Below are 17,272 nucleotides of genomic sequence, written 5' to 3'. Positions count from 1 at the left end.
AAGATTTTATGGTTCTTTTCAATTTGCATTTTCGTACCTTTTTTTTTTGTTTTCTGTTCCTTTCTCTCTCTTTTCTGTCTGTCTGGTTCACCGTCTGTATGCCTGTCGGTATCTTCATCTCTCGTTAGTGACCGTGTAAACCGTGTAGTGGTGACCGTGTACACCGTGTAGTAGTGACCGTGTAAACCGTGCTGTGGTGACCGTGTAAACCGTGTAGTAGTGACCGTGTAAACCGTGTAGTAGTGACCGTGTAAACCGTGCTGTGGTGACCGTGTAAACCGTGTAGGCTTCACATTATTCCTTCCTGGGATGGAGAGGAAGAATGTGTGTGGCCGAATCAAACGTCAGGATGATGAAGTACGACGTGTGGTATTGGCTCACCTCAGCCTCCCATCCCCCTCACCTGGGTCACACTCTCACTGAGACTAACCCTAGAGCATGACCTTTGACAAAGACGGTACGACCCGTGAGCACGACAGTGCACCTCTTGCCCAAGACTGTATAATCCTAGTGTATGACGACCTGGCCTTTGACCTGATCATCATATCCAAGGGTCATACAGTCGAGGTCAGAGGGATTAATGAGTTTAAGATTATATGTATGTAATTGTTTTGATATTTGTATCTATTAGATATAGAGCTACCTGTCTTTCTCTGTCTATCCACTTAAAGTTCATGTTCTATAAATCTGTACTAAAGCGAAAATGTTATAGAATTTATTCTTTCTCTAACATATTCAACTTTCAGTGTAGAATATACAAAAAAAAAAAAAATCAGAAATTAATTTTTATTCGACGAAACTCATGCATACGTTGACACAGATAAGATATCTATGATCTACACGCTTATCATTCGTACAGAGAACACCAGTATTGCCATGATCGAAGAATGTTACAGTATTACAATACGAAGTTGTCACACATATTCCTACTATTCTTTATTTACGTCGAACAAATAGAAATATATAAGTTCTTCCTTCACTTCTCTTCTCCCTTCCTTCAAAGGAATGAAATATACAGAAACTGCAATCGAACTCCTTTCCGCTTTGGACTCTGGAGCCAGAAGATTAAACTGCAGATAACTCATTTAAGTTCTCATCTGTCCCAAAGACTGGGTCTGATGTGGTCCTGGTCTGAGAGCAGGAAGACTTGGGGGAACATATGGCGGTGATCAGGGGATCTTCCTGAAGAAGGGGAACACTGGAGGATATATATATATATATATATATATATATATATATATATATATATATATATATATATATATATATATATATATATATATATATATATATATATATATATATATAATAGGGCCTATCTGACGAGATTGTAGGAAAAATGTCATGACAGTTGTATCCTACTGCATTTTTGAAGGTGATCAACTGTGTATATACAGGTGACAGCACTGTATCTTTTGAGTTATTGTTGGTTCTCGCAGGACCTGCCTGACGAAGGAGTAGAAAAACTTTGAATTTTTTCAACACCTACGCTGCCATGGTGGACGGGTGGCTGGGGACGGGGGTTCGAACCTCACCAAAACCATAGTGATTTTAAATGTTTACACTTGAGTCTGTCTTGAAAACCGTTCCAAGTACTCATTGCCAGGGAGACGTAAATACAAGAATGCCAGGGCAATATCGCTCCACTCTCACCTATGTATATAAAGTCCATAGCATGTATAATATAACAGGTTTATCAAGAACGGATGCATTTGCACATGTAAGGTAATATGATATACAAAATCCAAGCATGCAGATATATGAAGCAATATCTTATTTTGCAGCTGCCGCTCTAGGTCCATGAAAAAAAAAAAGATTTTTACACTTTTTAAAAGGCTTAATGGCATGTGGCTACGCTGTACCCATGGTCAGCATGGTAATAGAACTCCCCCCAGTTCATTAACATTGTTTAATTATCACTTAATGGGTTTCTCTTCTCCATTACTGTGTTTTAGGAGTGTTAATGGGGCGATACCCTGATCCACGAGTAGGTATGGGGCAGTGGGGGGTGGAGACTGTGTAGGATGAGGGTTGGGAGGGGAATTTGGAGCTCTATGTGGCTTAGGGAAGAGGATTAGAGGGAAGAAGATTGGGGACCGTGGGATTAGAAGAGGAAGGAATGGAAGGGAGATTGTGAGTGGTAAAGAAATCAAAGACAGAATGTGGACAGAGGGAGAAATTGGATGAAGAGATAGCAGGATGCGGTTACAGGAGAGAGAGAGAGAGAGAGAGAGAGAGAGAGAGAGAGAGAGAGAGAGAGAGAGAGAGAGAGAGAGAGAGAGAGAGAGAGAGAGAGAGAGAGAGAGAGAGAACCACAGGGCGATATGGATGGCATATTACGCCTGAAAATTTAATCTTCTATAATGAGAAAACTTGTCTCATCTTCTACTGATCCTGGGAGATGCTCGCTTCACTACCTACGATCATTGTGACTCTCGCTCCCAGAGGCCATTATTCACCTAATGAAATCCAGAGCTATTTAGATCTTTCTGCTGATTATCCAACGTTTAATTCCCTCATGAACTAACTCTAGAGGCCATATAGTATAATCTGTACGTTTTGAGTCTGCCAGAAGTATCTGTTTATCTATGAAACGAACTGTGAGTAAATTAGATTCAAAAGTTTTTCCGAGTCTGTATAAACCATTTGTATCCGAGGCTTCGAGCTGATTGGAGTCCACGTCTCGAAACTCCTGGACTCATTACGTCTGTCTTAAGAGTCAAGATTATGTACTCTAATGCTTTGTAATACACCGATTACTTGTTAAGTCTCAAGTGTGATAAATGAAACTGTGACTGGAGTAATGCAGCTCCCACGACGTGATAACAGTTAGTACAAATGACGTATACTAAATGTCTTCACTAATGGAAGGACATGAAACATGCGGATACTAAACCTCTGTACTGATCAAAGGCTCACGGAGCCGTGTACATAGCGAGAGTGTATGTGGTGTGCGAGTCATCTCCAACACTTGAGGACGGTGTTGGAGATGGGACCTTAATGAACCTGGCAGTTGACGGCCCTAAAGCCAAAACAAACAAACAATCGGAAAGGCCAAAACTGCATAGTTATGATACAAGTCTCTCAAGACAGAATGACATCTGACGTCACACATGTAATGTATCATCTTACAATGTCTGGTCGCCTATGAACTTGGTTGGTGGTCAAAGTAAAATATTTTACCAACAATTTCAGAATTCTATTTGTAAATTGGAGATTTCATATGTAACTTCCGTTAACTATGACAGTATGCAAGACGTGTGGTGAGCACTACGCGCTAGCATTGCCCTCTGGCAGTATCCAGTTGTAGGTACTGGAAGGTAGATACTGGCAGTTATCTCGTTGAAGGTGTTGGTAGTTAAGTAGGTCGTTAGGTAAGTACCATCAATATCAGAGTTGCCAATACCCATAGTGCTCTTCCCTATTACCCTTCTAATGACCTGAAGTCATTAACATAATCAACCAACTCAAACCCTAAACCTTGGAATGGTTTATCATACAAAAACCTTATCGTTTCTTTTGAGAGCTCGGTGTCAGCAACAGCTATGCTGCCAAGCTGTACGTCACAAGCTCAGCTTTACTTGGGAGCCCTGGATTCGAGCCAAGGAAAGAATAACCACGGTGTATCTTTTCTAAGCTGGCCGACATGTTTATAGCTGGACACGAGCCATGCAGCTGAAATATTACAGGCGGTCATGTTATACCTTGCCTTGTGACTCCTTCTTCCTCTGAGCGGGTGGGGGTGGTGTCTTCTCCGAACTTATGCAATGCTCCTCCCTCTTACTTTATTCCCATCTCTTTTTATATTTCTCTTTGTTTCTCTTTTTCTTTCCTCCAACCCTCCCCTCCTCTCTCTCTCTCTCTCTCTCTCTCTCTCTCTCTCTCTCTCTCTCTCTCTCTCTCTCTCCTGTAATTCCCTCCCACACCTTCCAGCAACAACGTTCCTTATCAACACTTATCTTGCCGGCGGCTCAGAGTTCTGTGTTTTGCCAAAACGTAAGAAGATTTCTCTCGTGCTTCTCCTCCCCCCCCCCCCCCCTACCCCTCCACCCGGTTCGAGAGAATCCCTCCCGCCCTTAACCATGCGTTCTCTCTCATCCCTCTGTCTCCCACTGTAAATTGCCGTTTCCCATCCTTCATCCCTGTCTCACTTATCTTTCATTTTTGCTCTGTTTACAAAACCACATCTTCTCGTAGTTTCTTATCCTTCTCTAATTGACCTCTGTATACAATATCCTCCGTCTTCTATACTAAGCCTTCGTTCTCATTTCGTGTTTTGAGTTAGTGATTATTTTTGACATAAGTGTAATGAGTTAGACTTTCCTGAAGCCTTGTCTCTCCTGGCAGAAACAATAGTTAGCAGGACTTGGGAAGACTTAATGAGAACTCGAGTAAATAGTGAGACCGTGTGTGTTGTATTAACAGTTCTAGCTCTTATATACACTAATATGATTTACATAAAGCAGCGATATATATATATATATATATATATATATATATATATATATATATATATATATATATATATATATATATATATATAAAGGTCTTGGATTCTTTAGTATCTTCAAATTTTTCGCTTCTTCATTGTCAAAAGAGTTGGAATTACCGGGAGCTGTTGGAAAACTTTCGTTGAAGCCTTTTTTTTTTATAGTTATCTGAGGTTTCCGCGACTTTGTATAAACGAGACTGGTATATCAGGCCTAGTGCTACCCTCCAGGGGATTAACTATATACCTATATCACATATGAAAGTGTAACGTAAAAGGTGAAAACTTTCTTTTTTCTTAACGTTATGGGGAATCCGGATTTGGTTGGGTTTACTGCATCACTCTGATATTAAAGATCCACACACGAGGTTGAGAATCCACCGACTTAAGTTGTGAGAGAGTTCTTTACCCCGGTAAAGAACTCACGTATTTGTACAACTATTACTTTGATTACCATGACCAATTCTAATAGCAATTACTTTGATGCTTTGACAAAGGACTCTCGTCTTGGTCTTTGTAAGAGGAGATGTGAAGCTTTTTGTTTTTATGTTCGAGGGTTTCTTAAAATCCTGGCAGAGAAGTGAAGCAGATGCGACGGGCAGATGTGAAGCTGAGTGATCTAGGGATCAGGGTCGTGGCCAGAGACGATCAGGGGTGGTAGGTGGTGACCAGGGTCAGGGGGGCTGACTGGGGTCGTGGTCGGAGGGGAGCCACAGAGGTTCATGGACTGAGTCGTACCTACAAAGGGAGTCAGGGGGTCGAAGAAGTAGAGGTCGTAGAGAGGTCGTGGCTACAGAACGCAAGTCGTCCTCAACAAACGAATGGCAGATGGTCATAACCCAAAGGTGTCGTCATTATGGGCGATGCGACGGTACACATCCACGTGAGTATGAATGTTAGTTGTAGCTACTCCATGTTCTTCTGGTGGTCAAAGAAAGACCGTAGTAGCCATGACCCCAGTACTGACCTCCCAGGCACGAGGTACACTTCTCAACAAGTGCTGATGTTGCCGCTGTATTTTAAGTTGATTTTGCAGATCTGATGAACATTGAAATTCGAAAGGAACTTTATTATGATTAAGAGAAGGTTAGTTTTTTATGACTTCTCTCCTCCGTCTTTGCTTGGGTCCGCCTGTAAGATTTTGTAACTATGTACATATTTGTGTGTGTGTGTGTGTGTGTGTGTGTGTGTGTGTGTGTGTGTGTGTGTGTGCGTATGTGTGTGTGTAATTACCTATTTGTACCGCACCTTGAAGAAGGTTTACGCTTGTGGGGCCCCGGCACTTGTGGGTGTGTGTGTCTCTGTGTGCAGGTAATTACCTATCTGTACCGCGTGGGGAGAAAATTTTACACTTGTTGGTGTCCCCAACTCTTGAACATTCGCTACAGTCATCCAGCCTCTTACATTTATGTATGATGTCTGCATTAGCCAGGTCCTCACACACCACTCCACCACTCTGGTGTGTGTGGTTCATCCTTAACTCTACATAAGCCATATGTAAATTACCTCCGAACATCATTACCAGCAAAATCAAGTTATTATTTTAAGAAATTGGGTTACGTAGTCCCCTCCGAGCTCCAGGCCTCGTTAGAGCTCCCAGGGACCTAGTTAAGCTGGGAAATTACGAAAAATTAGTTAAGCTATGAAATCATAAAACGAAGTAGGCAGACTTTGGAATTATACAGCATCATGTGTTGGAGGCCAGGGAATATAGCGTCTGAAGAGGTGCAAATCTTTTCAGAAATGTGAAAGTTCTCAGCGAAGGACGTGCATAAGGTACTAGATTATCGATATCAAAATTTATCGCTTAAATCATCATGCTAATGTCTTCTGTTTATTCCGTAATCGTTCGATAGCTTAATATGCAAATGACTGTCATATGTTTCAATAATGAAGTAGGTAATGTAGTAGATATCCCGGTTTGATGTGTAGACCGTAACTGTCTGACTGTGTAACTATATATATAAACTAGACCGTCATCTATAAGCCATATATCTTGCGGGAAATAACATACACACGTGAAGCAATGATATAGGAAACTCACTTATTTTTCTAGCGTTTTTACTCGAGCCATATATATATATATATATATATATATATATATATATATATATATATATATATATATATGAATCAGTTTCAAGTTGGGATCAGCGGATGGCATGTTAATCATAGCGTAAACGTTACCCTCCAGGTTGGAAACTACAGAAGTTTCCCAGAAAATACTTGAACAAAACTTCAAGTCACTTGAAACGCAAAGCATATCATGAAAACTTGAAAACAAGATGTTTAAATTGAAAAAAAAAAATGGTTACGCTAGATCCTGAATATCTTCTTAATGGTTTCCAATCTATCTTACGGAATAAGTTTGTTTTGGAGCTGCAAATGACCTGAGAGTCATAAAACTTCTTGCATATTCATAATGGCATAACTTTTCAAATTAACAGAAACTTTGTCCCCCATGTATCCCGTACGAATGCGTTATGAAGTTAAAGTGATGATGTTTCACATGAACTGGAAGATCAGAATTTCACAATCTCGGGATGACTTACCGTATTTGTTCAGGTCAGATACTTAACTCCTTGAGGACGACAGCACGACCCTTCAGCACGACGGTAAAACCCTTGATTGCGTCCTGGAAGACGACAATACGACGCTTGAGCACGACGATGTGGCTACTAACCACACCTTGGGTATGATGTCCTGGCCTCTGACCTGACCCAGAGGTCAAACTATCACGTCCAATGATCGTACCATCGTGCTCAAGGAACTTGCTATCGTGCTAAAGGGTTCTTCCATCGTGCTCAAGGGACCCGAGTGTTTCCATTAGATATATGTAGTCTAAACCTTCCAAACAGTAAAACAAAAATGAAAATAAAAAACACTAGATGCTTCGGCCTCTGGGATGCACTCCCAGAGATGAAGTTAAGGAACGGGGAGAAAATAACCCCAGGCGAATGCATTCCTTTCCAAGATTTTTCATGCACATTTGCATATTGGTTTTTGTGATTCCGGAGGAGAGGGTTAGTGGTGGGGATAAAGTGTGGGAGAGGGAGGGATGGGGGGGGGGGGGGGGGAATAAGACACAAGGGAGGGAAGGGAGGCTGTAAGAGGAAAACTGAGATGTTGCTCACGTCCAAATTCCAGATCGCCCTTCAAACCCCTTTCCCCATTTAACCTTTTCCCTTCTCTCTCATACCCATTCCTCAGGTAAACTCATATGGACTATTACAAGTTACGTGCTTTGGCGAACTCTGGGGTACGATTTCGCATCGTGTTATGGAAGGCTTTACGTGGAACAGCTGACTCTAAGGAGTTCTTTGGTACACTCTCGGCGGAGCGAGTTGGCTGGTAGTAGGCTTCTTGAAGGCGCTGTGTTCTCTTCTTCTTCTTCTTCTTCTTCTTCTTCTTCTTCATATTTTGTGTATTTCTTCTTGGTACTCTCCTTTCTTATCTTTATACTGTAGTTATCTCATATTCGAATACTCTCTCTCTCTCTCTCTCTCTCTCTCTCTCTCTCTCTCTCTCTCTCTCTCTCTCTCTCTCTCTCTCTCACTATACACCATTTCCTCTGGTATATTCATCAGGTTTTCATCTTTCGCCACGTCTTACCCTCACGCAAGACAGCGCCTGCTATTGTGCTCCTCTTCCCAGCACGCTTCAGGAGGATCCCCCAGTGAAGGAAACTCTGACAGAGGGAGAATATATATATATATATATATATATATATATATATATATATATATATATATATTCTCTCTTTTTTTCATGGGTTTTTGTCTCGAAATTTAGTCATGAGGTCATGCGAGGTCACGAATTTAAACGGCGACTGCGGTGGAGTCTTGTCTTGGTTCATCCAATTATTGCAATTAGTGTAATCATTGTAATTACCGTCATTAACATTATAAGTCAGGTATGATCAGGTATTTCTGCAATGCAGCGATTGGGGAGATCTCTTCCCTCAACCCACCCCCCCACCCACCCCCGGTCCCTCCACCCACTCCGGGAACTCCATCAGGTAAATGACACAAATGGCGAATCAGATTACAGGGAACGATTATAATCTGTCCATCCCATTTTCTGTCCTCGAAATTACCCTTGTTATAGACCAACAGGCTTTCTGTCGTACAGTCCTCCAGCAGATATCCTCATGTTCGACCCTCAGGCCTTCTGTTATCAGGTTTTCCCATGTATTCTCACGTACTTCCATGTTCCCACCTGGTATGCAGTTATTTCCCTCCCATGTAGTGTCATGTACCCTTCCCTTCAGTCCACTCTCACCCACATTCCTACCACCACTCGTACCCATTCAGTTTTTCATACTTCCATCACTCTGTTCCTCCCCCTCCTCAATTTCCCTTGCCATTCACATTTATCTTTTAATCCCCATCTTCTTCTTCTTCTTCGTCTTCTACCTTTCCATTTCCACCCATCACAACTATTCTCTACCCAATCCATCATCTCTTTCCCCTTCCCATATTGACCATCGTCAGCAATTCTGATATTCATCCCTGACGCGACAGTTGAAATAGGTTGTAACTTCCCTTCGGCTCCCTACAATCCCCCAAGTAATGCTGTAGACATGTGACCTACATCCTACAGGAGATATCTAGCAGGAAATGCAATCAGGACTTTATCAATTTAATGATGCAATTCTATTGCACTGTTGAGAAGTCTATTTTTTCCGCTTGCATGACCATACTAATGAGTATATATATATATATATATATATATATATATATATATATATATATATATATATATATATATATATATACATGTGTGTGTGCGTGTGTGTGTGTGTGTGTGTGTGTAACGTCGCTGAGGTAAGACCACAGTCATGTAGAGCTGCTTCAAGACAAGACTGGAAATCTGAAAGACAGAGGTCTGGAAATTCGCCCCTGGGATTATACGTTCCATGCCGATCGGTCGTTCCCACAGAAATCCGATAATTGAGCACTTGCGCCCCCCCCCCCCTCCCCTCCCCCTACTCCTCGTCCGCACTGAGAAATACAAGAATAATTCTGCTCAGGTGATTCTGCTCAGCTGAGACCCTCTGTCTCAGCAGGAGAAGACTTCATCAGCCAGAGAGAGAGAGAGAGAGAGAGAGAGAGAGAGAGAGAGAGAGAGAGAGAGAGAGAGAGAGAGAGAGAGAGCTGGACTGTATGTAAGAGGCAAGTGAACTGCTGAAACTTACAGGTAATTAGAATGTTAGAGTAATTAGAGCGTATCATGATTATATTAAATGTATCTTGAGACAACGTATTAACTATATAACCTTAACAAAATATATATATATATATATATATATATATATATATATATATATATATATATATATATATATATATATATATATATTGCCAATTAATTATCAGATTATATAAGTCACATGATATACATAACATAGCCGTCTGGAGATACTTGTATACATCATACCCGTCGTACGATTTATATTAGCCACTTCCGCGACGTCAGATGTATATTGCCACTTACCCGACAGCTGATGTATATATCTGTCGGGGTTGCCACTTTGGATCTTAATCATAGATGCAATTAGCGTGTCTGTGCTTGAGGCGAGCGTAATTATAGGCTTGGTCAGGGCTGGTGCGGTGGTTGGCTCAGGGGGCCGAGCTGTGTTATTACTGCTACTGCTGCTGTGGATGCTTCTGCTTTTCCTGCTGTTGTTACTGCTGCTACTCTGGCTCCACCTGCTCCTGTACCTAATGCTTCGTCTGCTGCTGCTGGTTACTACCCTTGGCATCAACTTCCTCTCTGTATTCGCTCCCCTGCACCATCTCCAGCAGCCCCTGTGATGTGTTAGGTGGACAGGGGGAAAGACCGGTGGGAGAGAGAGAGAGAGAGAGAGAGAGAGAGAGAGAGAGAGAGAGAGAGAGAGAGAGAGAGAGAGAGAGAGAGAGAGAGAGAGAGAGAGGGCAGACATATTGGTGAGTTTGGGAGGAATGAAAAGTTAGAGTACGTAATATAAGTACGTAATATAAAGAAAGTCTGCTGCGGGCTGAACAGAATGCAAAAAACCTCGGCCAGTGTGTAGACGGTACTGAACGATAATCTGATAATCTCCCATAATTACCTTCCTGACTTTTCATTCCGTGCGTGAGGAAGTCTTAAGAGGATTATTTAAGTTGCGTCCTTTTTTTTCTCTCTTCTTTTTTGCTAGTAATCTACATCTTACGATTAATCACGCCAAGTAATAGGCAATCATCTTCAAGAATGATTTATTTATCATACACCCATATGCAGCGTGACAACAGAATTCTGCAAGTGTTTAGATATAGTCTCTATCATTTGTTGGTTGGTAAGACAGAAATCCTGACTGATTATACAATAATCTCGTCCATGCAGACACAACTGCAGTGTATTCAGTCTGGGTAATGTAGAAATTCCTTGGCGAGGGAGGAATGCGTGACTTCCTTGGTGAGGAAGGGATACACGAGTTCCTTAGCGAGGGCAGGATGCATAAATTTCTCGGTGATAGAAGCATATGTTGTTTTATATATTCTTTTCTACACGTTTCATGCTTCTCTGCATGCACTTTTGTAACTCAGGAAACATATGTTATATATATATATATATATATATATATATATATATATATATATATATATATATATTCATTTATTTTCCATCCCAAAAGTCCTTCCTATCTTCTCTTGGGCTCCCGCAGTGTCCACCGGGCGGCGGGCCACAGGCCATAAAGCGTAGTGATGTTTTGAGTGTGTCTGAGTATGGAAGAGCTGCGGGGTAGTTGAGTAGTATGTGTTCGTTTTCTTCGTTGTGTCAGCTACATCGTGGCTATGGAAGGTCTTGGGATACAGTGAATCCGTATTTGGAGCGTTGAAGGAGAAAGTGTAACTCGTGTATGTCAGGGGAGTGTAGTTCCAGATGGGTGTACGTCGGGTGGGTTGGCGTTTAAGGCAGAGTGGGAAAAGCGGAAGCTGTGTGTTTGTCAGTTCATTTAGGTGTGTATATGCGAGGTTAGCGCTGTGTTTGTAAAGGTTACGAAGTCTGTAAGTATAGGTTACTGAAATGTGAGGCACTGGTTTCCTTTTTTTTTCTGTCTCTCTTGGCGTGTTGGGATTAGTTATGGAGTGATTTAAATTAGAGGAGGGGATGGGGTTGGTGCTGTTGCAAAAGATAAGGTGTCGAACATGTTGAAGAAGCGACTGTACTGGGAAGATCTTTGTTTATTGAGCAGGTGTTCATTGTTTATTGTAGCAAGGCGGTCAGTTACTGTTCTGGATGCTCTGTTATGTGTGGTTTGTAGGTTTGTTATATTTACTTTTGAGAGCATGGTAGACCAAGCAGGTGAGGCGTAGTTTAGACTGGGGCAGATTATATATATATATATATATATATATATATATATATATATATATATATATATATATATATATATATATAATATTCTTGTCATATAATCCCAAAAATATCCACTAATTAAAAATACTTTATCATTATCATCATTATCATTATTATCATCATCATCATTAATGAAGACTTTTCTAAACTCCGATGGCAAGCTGATCTTCATGATTTACCCACACAACACGCCGCAAAATTTCCTTGGCCATGTGTAAAATTTATACGCATTAATTATGAACTTTTTTCTTACATTTATGGAATTAATGTGCCAAAAACCCAGAAATTACACGTTGCCAGAAGTTTGTGTGTTGTGTTTGTGACGTGTTGGGAAAATGTGACCCCCTGTGGATGAGCAGGGTATTGACCCGAGCGAATGGGGCGGAGGAGGAAGGGGGGAGAGGCGGAGGGACAGAGGGTGTACGGAGGAGGTTGAACGGGTTTCAACGGGTAGAAGGGTAGGTGTACGGAGCAGGCACTATGGTCATGTGGTGTGTGTACGGGGGTTAGTATAACGGGTGGAGAGGACTTTAAGAACGGTATAGCTATAGATATAGTGATACTGCTGTATATATCGCAGGATAGCGGTGTTGTTATGGATCCTCCCTTCCCTACCAACCCCGACACATAACTCTCTTTCCCTTCAATCGTGGCTGAGACGTGAATTATGTTGACCATCTGTTCTCAGGAATGTAATTACTGGGAATCATTCATACCTGGCCAGGGGGTGGGGGAGTTACGTCAAGACCTGGTTTAGGGGAACGTCTGGGAAAGGTCGGGTTTAGTCTTTGGAGGCTTTAGGTGAAGTTCTTGGAGGAGTCAGGTATAGTTCTTGGTGGCGTCAGGTGAGGTTCTGGCAGGAGTCAGGTGAAGTCTTTGAAGAACACAGGTCTTTTTTATGGGGAGGGGGGGGAATGAGTAAGTTCTATTAGAGACAACAGGGGATCTTCTTGAAGGCGGTAGGTGAATTTCTTTGGAGGCGACAGGTGAAGGTCTTGCAGACTCTAGGAGAAGTTACCGGGAACCACATGCAAAGTTCGTGGAGGTGAAGGTATTGGAGACGACATATGAAATTCTTGAAGACGACTGAGAAAGTTCTTGGAAACGACAAATTGAAGTTCCCTCAGGCGGGCACACATCTGAAGTGTTTGTATTTTCAAGGGTTTGTTGTGAGGAAATAAAGTTTTGATGGCATGATATATGATAGTTTTTGCTTCCCTTCGAAGAGGTTTAAGTTATTATTAATATGTGTGTGTGTGTGTGTGTGTGTGTTTTGGCTAGAATTTTACAGGTGTATTACCCCGAATCTTAACCTTGAACGTTTGTACCATGTCTTTATATAATATATATATATATATATATATATATATATATATATATATATATATATATATATATATATTACAAATGGTAAGGTTGTCGGATCTTCTATATATCTATGATTCGATTATGATAGAAATATCAGAATCTCTCTCTCTCTCTACCATCTGTTATCACGCTAACCTCCAAAACACAAACTCACACAGCATCATAACCTTTCAGTACACAGCTGTTCATCCTCCCGCCACCCTCACACTCTCTCGCAACACCAGGTGTTCCAAAGCCGACGAAGAACTCCTCCAGGGAGGCCTTCGACATCCCTACTAACGTGGCCAAATCCTTCCACAAATCCTCTTACTTGGCCGTAAACAGTGCTAATAACCCGAAGGTCGAGTTTACATTATCCTCCACATGTAGTTGACAGCTCTATTACAGGTGACTGTTCTGGAGTCTGAGGGGCTGTTTCCGGAATGGTTGTAGCAATAATGTGGAATGAAGGTAAATTCCTTCGGCAGTGGAGGGAGAGATGCCACGATGTCCCTCTGTGTTGCTTAACATTCCCCAGTGGGGTTCAGCAGCCTGTGGTGTCACGTTATAAGGTTGCCACCGCTGTTGGCTGGTTACTGAGTGTCTTTCTAAGGTTCTGCCGCATCTCCAGACGGAAGCACATCTTTTGGAGGAGACGGTCAAAGGTGCTTCTTGGTTCTGGTAACTGACATAAGCATTTCAAAGTATCTTTTGAGTGTTACATCTTTTTTTTTTTAAATACAGCAACTATTGATACATGAGAAAAATTACTCTAATAAGAGTAAGAAAGCTGCATTTATGCCAGGACACGTAAGTATAATAAATGAATTATGACTAAGTGCCAACATTTATCAGATCTGGACAGCTGAACAGGACTTGGTGTGTGTGCACGTGGGTCCTTCGTCGTCTCTCTAGAGTTCGTTTCAGGTCTCTTAGTCGTGTGTGTTAGTATTCATGGAGGGTCTGGTGCTGACTTGGCCTCACCCAGCTCCTTGTTCCTCTCAACTTACGTGGGAGTCCTGTCGGCCACGATGGAGGAGGGTTTCACGATATTCTAGTCCATTTTTGGTGAATATCAGTGACTTTACTTGCCATGAAGCACGCCCATGGTCGCCGACACATTTCTCTCTATTTGGTTCATGTCAGTGAATTTTATTTCCTGTTTACCTCAGAGACGACTAGGAGCAGGGGAAAAAAAGTTAGATATATAGACAGACAGAATGACGGACGGATAGAAAGACAGAGAGACAAGAGGGTGACTGATTGACAAAAAGAAAGATAAACAGATGAATACACACACACACACACACACACACACACACACACACACACACACACAGTATCATCTGTGAACTCCCTGGCTTATAAGGAAAGTACCAGGCAGATCCTCCTTGGGGTGACATGTCATCATGCGCCCTCGCCAGGCGTGGACCCAAGATCCACCCGAGGGACATCTGATGTCTTACTTTCCCTCCCGCAGCGCCTGCTGCCTTTCCACGGAGAGCAAAGAGGCGGGAGGACACACACACACACACACACACACACACACACACACACACAGCGGATATCCACGAACCACCGTTTGAGGTGAGTGATGGACGTAAAAACTATTTCAAAGACTCCCCCAAACCGTTCCAGGACTTCCAAATGCCGTCATGGTATTCCAGGTCTGACAAAGACCGTATTGCGTGCAGCTACGTTCTTCTGGAAGCAGTCACTCGCTGGAACGGTACTCGCCAGCGTTGTTATTGTGTCTGGAGATATGTTACCGCGGGCATTTCCATGTTTTTGCTTAAGGAGGACCTGGCTGAATGGTTTATATGGCGGAAAATTGCATTCAGACCTGATTCTGTGGGGAGGAGTTTCCTGGAACACACATGTGTCGCCAGGTTGGTTGTGGCAGTGACTGGGGGTGGGATATTTGTTTTTTTTCCTCTCTCTCTCTCTCTCTCTCTCTCTCTCTCTCTCTCTCTCTCTCTCTCTCTCTCTCTCTCTCTCTCTCTCTCGAGCTGTGGTTAATATTGATTTCATATTTATCATTCACTTTATGGTACTCTCTGTCTTTATAGCCCGGCCCATGACACTAACCTTCCCCACTCTAGTCTACCTCATGACTCTCTAACCTACCTCATGACAAAATCTTATCGTAGGTATACATAAACACACACACACACACACACACACACACACACACACACACACACACACACACACACATACACACACACACACACGATCTTTTTTTTCTCTCTCTCTCTCCGTGTCCTCTTCTTTTTTTTCTTAGTTTTTCTTTCCCTCCAATTTTCATTCCATCTTCCTCTTCGATCACAGTGATTACTTCTTGCGACAGGATGGCGCGGGAGATGTAGGGAAATGTCCCCAACTCTGACACTTTTTTCCTCCCCTCCGGATTTGAAGCCATTTTTCTCCTCTTGCTCAACATGGATAAAACCTTCATGAAGTATCGTGTACATCATTCTTGTTAACCATCGTCGTTTACAGAGTTGTAGACAACTGGAGAATACATCTGACAGACACAAACTTGAAGTCCAGTGACTTGTCTGCCGTCTTCGACAGACGTGACTCGCTCGAACACCATCATCTTGTGTGGCTTTGGCTTAAGCGTTGACATGAGGCGCAAGAGGAGTCCATAACCAATGGACTCTGATGGAGATGGAGATCTTGAGAGTCTGCTGTTCGATGAAGTTTGTGTTGTAATCCCCGTGACCTCCTGTGTGTGGGGAACAAGGCGGGACGATCCGTGACACAGTGTTTAGCTTCCTCCATGAGGGTAAGACGCGCTAAGTCTCCCAGGCTGAAGGCTTTGTGGCTGAGTTAGGTCGCGGAAGTTCGGGAGTAGTCTGGGGCGCGCCTTCCTGGTCGGAGCCCCCCCTCTCTCTTCCTCCGTCCAATAGGTAAAGAGATAAAGAGGAAGGAACACATGGCATGTGAGAGAGTGAAGCGCATTCCCGGCCTGCAAGAATTAACGTCTCGTGCACAGTTGTCTAAGATACACCTCGAGAGAAAAACTTTCAAGTTTTGTTCAGTTCGGGAAATGTTTCGTCAATATGGTCTGTGGCATGACCAGCAACCTCTCGTCTGGATACGAAATTTGAAGAACAACCATTGTGTTGTGTTGCCTAGCGAGTGTCCCCACCATACTGCTTTCTCTATGGCCAACGTAACGACTCCCATCAGGTTTCAAGAAAGGGCTTTTGGATGACAGAAGAAGCAGACATAACTCACGACTAAATAAGTCCAGGAATTAGAATCATGACATTAAATTACGAGTTACCGAAATAAAGCTTACAACAGATCAAGGACCCGTAGTTTAAAAAAGGTTACCTATAATCGTAAAAAAAAAAGATACAAGAACATTTCTACAAGTCTCTAAAACACAAAGAACACACAAGAAACTTTCCAGGTTCACAGAATCAAAGACACAAGGACAAAAGAGAATCACTAAAGAAACAAACGACCTTCAGCTGAAGTGTACAGTCATTATGGCACAGGCAGGATTAGCTGGTAGAATTATGTCAGTGTTCAAGAAGCCCTGAACACTGTACTGTACTCTGCCACTCAGTTATGCTAAACCCATCAGTTGGATCAATATGGAAACCTTCAAGACGTTTTTGCCTTCTGTCTCGGTCCTACGTCGACAGTGGGACTCTCTTTTGGAAACATCTCAGCAGTATATATATATATATATATATATATATATATATATATATCATATAACACCCTCCAACAACCAGGATTCGAACCCAGGACCTTTTGAGTAGTAATCGGGAACGCTAACTGCTAGGCTATGATCGCCCCTAACACACACACACACACACACACACACACACACACACACACACATATATATATATATATATATATATATATATATATAGAGAGAGAGAGAGAGAGAGAGAGAGAGAGAGAGAGAGAGAGAGAGAGAGAGAGAGAGAGAGATACACGAGGTAAATACACAATACCTTAACTGGAAGGGGTAAGAAAGCCCTCGCTGTTTTATACTTTACTGGGCGAGTCTGCTGAAGTGCTCTC

Source organism: Panulirus ornatus, chromosome 68 (genome assembly GCF_036320965.1).
Source record: "Panulirus ornatus isolate Po-2019 chromosome 68, ASM3632096v1, whole genome shotgun sequence".
Taxonomy (NCBI): domain Eukaryota; kingdom Metazoa; phylum Arthropoda; class Malacostraca; order Decapoda; family Palinuridae; genus Panulirus; species Panulirus ornatus.
This window is presented reverse-complemented; position numbering follows the sequence as displayed.